The following is a 5,000-nucleotide window of genomic DNA, read 5'->3' as shown; positions in this document are numbered from 1 at the left end:
GGCCTTCAAGTATCAGTATATCTGGATACTGTATGTACTTACTGCAAATTTGATGTAGCCATATCTCTAAAACGGGACATATTTTAGACCACAAGTTATCACAACAGTTATGTAATATCATGTGCCAGTGTTGTACTTACACAATGAATTTACTATTACATTTGTTTTTGACACCTCTGGTGGTAGTAGGCTGCTGGCTGACTGGCTGCTGAGTTGGCTTGTCTTCACCCTAGCAGCCCCTCCGGGTGTAACTGCACCCCACTACTGGAGCAGGAGCAGCAGCTGTTCCACTCTGACCCGACCCTGCTGTCTCCTCTTGTCTCACCCCTCACCTCCCCTCCCCTCCTCTCTTCTCAGCCCCTGCTAGTGCCACACTCAATGCCTCCTGTCTCCTCTCGTCTCCACACCCCCCCTTCCTCAACGCAGCCAGGTCCCCAAATGATTCGCCCATCTCCTCCAGTATCACACTCACCTCACCTCCCCACCCCTCCTCTCTTTTCAGCCCCGGCCCGCTCCACACTCAAGACCTCCAGTCTCCTCTCATCTCTCCCCTCTCACCCAAGCCAGGTCCCTACTGCAGTGCCCCCATCTCCTCCAGAATCACCCCTCACCTCTCCTCCTCCTAACCCCCAGCTAGGCCTCACTGAAGGCCCTGTCTCCTTCGCTCTCCCCTCTTGTCTCCTCAGTGTCCTCAACCCAGCTAGGTCCCCACTGAAGTGCCCCCACGTCTCCAGTATCATGCCTCATCTCCCCTCCTCCTCCTCCTCCTCCTCCTCATGAAGTTAGGGCTCACTGAAGGCCTCCTGTCTCCTCCACTCTCTGCCCTCCTCGCACCCCGAGTTACATCCCCTGTCTCTTCTAGTCTTTGCCTGGAAAGGCACCCCTAACCCTCTCATCGCTCCTCCTCAGCCCAGCCCAGGTCCCCACTGTAGTGCCCCAATCTCTTCCGGCCTCACCCCCTTCAATCATCCTCCTCCTTCCCCTCCCCACCCGCAATGGCCCACACAAGTCCTTATGTCTCTTCGTTTCACCTCCTTCAACCTTCACCCATCCTCCTCCTCCTTAACCTTTGCAGGCCTCTATAAAGATGCCTGCTGTCTCCTCTCATCTCACCCCTCTCATTCCCTCTCTCACTAGAGGCTCCCTGCCTCTAGTCTTCCTCCAGTCATCTCCCTTCACCCATTACATTACATTAAATTACATTACATTAAATTACACTTAGCTGACGCTTTTCTCCAAAGCGACTTACAGTTATTTACAGGGTATTGGTTACAGTCCCTGGAGCAATGTGGGGGCAAGGTGCGTTTCTCAAGGGCACATCGGCCATGGATGGAGGTGTAGGGAGTGGTAAGGGTGGGATTCGAACCTACAATCCTCTGATTTTAAGACCCCCATCCTAACCATAAGGCCACAGCTACCCCCACCCCTTACCCAGTCCTCTTCCTCCTCGATACTTCCATGTCTTACTTACTAAAGGCACCACGTCTCCTTCACTCTCCCATCTTGTCCCTCCATCGAACCCCCAGCTAAGCCCCCTGTCTATCCCCATCCACTTTCTCCTAAACCAGTGTTTCCCAACCAGGGGTACGTGTACCACTAGGGATACGCGAGCACACTGCAGGGGGTACTTGGAAAATTTTTATTTTTATATCAAATGAATGGGGCAGTCACATAAGGACGGAGAAAGCGATATAGAACATGAATTAGGGGGTACTCATGGCACAACTAAGAGGTTTAGGGGGTACGTGAGACAAAAAAGGTTGGGAAACACTGTCCTAAACCAGGGGTGGGGAACCTTTTTCATTTGAGGGACCACTTCAAATTTTCATAAAGTCCTCCAAGGGCTGTCCTATGAACACAAACCAGGATTTCCCTCTGCACTTTAGGCCTATAGTGAAGTCGACCACCTTTACAGCAGACCCAACCCCACCTTCACTAGGTCCACCTGAATTGCAAATGTAATTTCTATGACTGCTTTACAAAACATGTCGGTAACGCTTTAGAATAAGGTTCTTCTAATAAGCGTTTATAGCCACTAGTAAGCAGGTAGTAATACCCTTACAAGTGCCCAATAACATGCTTATTGACTTTGTTAACATCTTATAAGCTGCTTATTGTGTTATTATTAGTGTTTATAGTGGTTTATTTTTTTTAGTCTTATTATTTAAATCGGTACACATATCCATGTTGATATGCTGACTAATACTAGATATGGAGGCGTTGCGAAAAAACTAAATTTTCAAGATGGCTGCCATGTGTACCGATTTTCATGCTTTTACTCAAATAAAGTTACTCATCAGATGTTAACAACGTTAATAAGCATGTTAACAAAGTTAATAAGCATGTTATTGGGCACTTGTAAGGGTATTACTACCTGCTTACTAGTCACTATAAATGCTTATTAGAAGAACCTTATTCTAAAGCGTTACCAGCATGTCATATTTCATGTATTTCAAAATTCTATCGGGGGCCGGTTGCACCCATGTCCGACCTAAACCCTTCTCTTCCAGGGGAGGGTCCTCCTCTGTTCCTCCTTCTGTAGGGTCAGGCCTGTCGGGTTTGAAGGACACTTTGAGGGCTACTCACTGATGGCTAATAAAAAGAGCATTAGGTCTCTGCCAGCAGCTCATAAAAGGACTCCCTTTACTCCATATATTTTGCTCCGGTCGCCATGGTGAATAATAGGGCAAAGTGCTTACTGCTAGTTTGTGGATTGTGTCAGCTGTTCAAGTGTACTTACAGTAAAGAAGAGAAGAGAAGAGAAGAGAAGAGGAGAGGAGAGGAGAGAAGAGAAGAGAAGAGAAGAGAAGAGAAGAGAAGAGAAGAGAAGAGAAGAGAAGAGAAGTGTTACGGTCTATCCTGAAGGAGATACAGTTATTGTGGAGGACATTATATGATGTAATAATATTATGTTCACCCCCCTCCCCCCTCCTGGCCCTTCCTTTCTACAATATTTTATGTGTCCTTTTATGTTTTTATTTTGATGTCAATATGCATTCTTTATTATTTTTATTTTTTTATTCATTTTATGGATCTGTCCTGTCCATGGATATCAAGTGTTAAATCAGGCGTATTGGCTAATTCTGGTACAGGCATGTGTATTGATGTGCACCGTCCTTGCCACAGACAGCATGTCCAAATGCATGTTTACACAGCATGTTTACATTCGTGTCAACCCTTCCCGGTCAGATACTGCTTTTTACGCCCATATCAACTTATGAAAAAAACCCACCTGGAGGAGTTTACCGATAATAGTGGGAGGACATGTTTTGTTGCTGATGTCAAAGCGGTGGTTGGAGCCTCTGACTGGAAAGTATGGGCAACCAGCAGCCTAAACTTCCACTCCCCTGGTGGGCCGAGTGAAGAAGGTCAAACCAGCTAGCAGCTGTGTGCCCAGGGCCGTTTCAAGGGATTTCAAGGGCCCTAGGCAAAGAGGGACTTTCCACCCTTACACCCCTACCCATGCAAAATATACCCTTGGTGGGACATGTAGTCATGTTACTGTAAGAGAACGAATATTAAATTGTAAACACACAGGACAGAGATCAAGGTTTGTTTCAAAAACCCATCAGCCGAAATGGGAGAAAACGAGCATGATTTACAATGCATATACAATGTATATAGTCTCACTCCTCTTTGTCCTGCGCTTTTTTTTCTTTTTTCACACTTCCACCATAGCCATTGCCATTAGTAGGGCCCCCCTTTCAACTGGGGGTCCTAGGTAACTGCCTAGTGTGCTTTCCTGGTTGTGACAGGCCTGTGTGTGTGCTGTGCATGCCAGGCTGCCACAGGTCATCTTGGGCCTTTAGGTGCCCCAACAACAGTTGGGCAGGTGGGTGGGCTGGGTTTGGACGAGAGCGGAAAGTCCCATTTAGTGGGAAATAACATAGATACAGTAGACAGACAGATAGACAGACAGACAGACAGACAGACAGACAGACCAATCACAACAAATTGAAAATATATTTGGTAAAACAGACAAATAGACAAAAAAACAGGCAGGTGGACAGCCCAGACAGACTGACAGACAGACAGACTGACTGACAGGCAGAGATACAAGCAGACAGGCTGACAGACAGGCAGACGGACAGACAGACAGGCAGGCAGGCACACAGACAGGCACACAGACAGGCAGACATATGGGGTCTTCACTTCAGGTGAAATGAGAGTAATGGTTTAAGGGGAAGTCCCCCCACATCACTGGAAAATAACAGAGCGAGAGAGAGAGGGCTCGAGGACAGACAGTGGATTGCTGGCCTCTGACGCATGCATGGCCACGTTCAGACCAGGCCGCATGCAAAGCACAATGCACAATGTTTATATTTTTTATTTCTTTCTTTTCATTTTAATGCTTATTTAACACAGACCATGCAAAATGTATAACTGAGCCAGGAGGCTATTTTTTATTTGCAGTCCCTGGTGGCAAGTACATATTTAGAAAAGACAAAGATAGAAAGAGACTTGAGGTCTCTTCAGTCACAGTAAAGGACTTGCATGCAAAGGACTTCACCAGAAAGGCCTGCCCTGTCTGCTTGTACTGTCTACCCACGAAAATCCCACTCCCTCGCATTCAGACCCAAAATGGCCAAAGACGTGCGTTTCGAGTAAGTATGGAAAGATGAGAGTAAGAGTGTGAAAAGTGACGAGGCGGGGGAAAGAGAGGAGAGAACGACCTGGCCATGCACATTAGTACGCCTAACCCAGGGTCACCGCTCACTTCTCAGGAAATTGTGAAGAATGTGTGTGTGTGTGTGTGTGTGTGTGTGTGTGTGTGTGTGTGTGTGTGTGTGTGTGTGTGTGTGTGTGTGTGTGTGTGTGTGTGTGTGTGTGTGTGTGTTTGCGTTTGCGCTGGCTGCAGAAGTGCAGTTTGTGTGTGTGTGTGTGTGTGTGTGCGTGTGTCTGTATGTTTGTGTGTGTGTGTGTGTGTGTGTGTGTGTGTGTGTGTGTGTGTGTGTGTGTGTGTGTGTGTGTGTGTGTGCGTGTGTCTGTATGTTTGTGTG

Source organism: Engraulis encrasicolus, chromosome 21, assembly GCF_034702125.1.
Source record: "Engraulis encrasicolus isolate BLACKSEA-1 chromosome 21, IST_EnEncr_1.0, whole genome shotgun sequence".
Lineage (NCBI taxonomy): Eukaryota > Metazoa > Chordata > Actinopteri > Clupeiformes > Engraulidae > Engraulis > Engraulis encrasicolus.
This window is presented reverse-complemented; position numbering follows the sequence as displayed.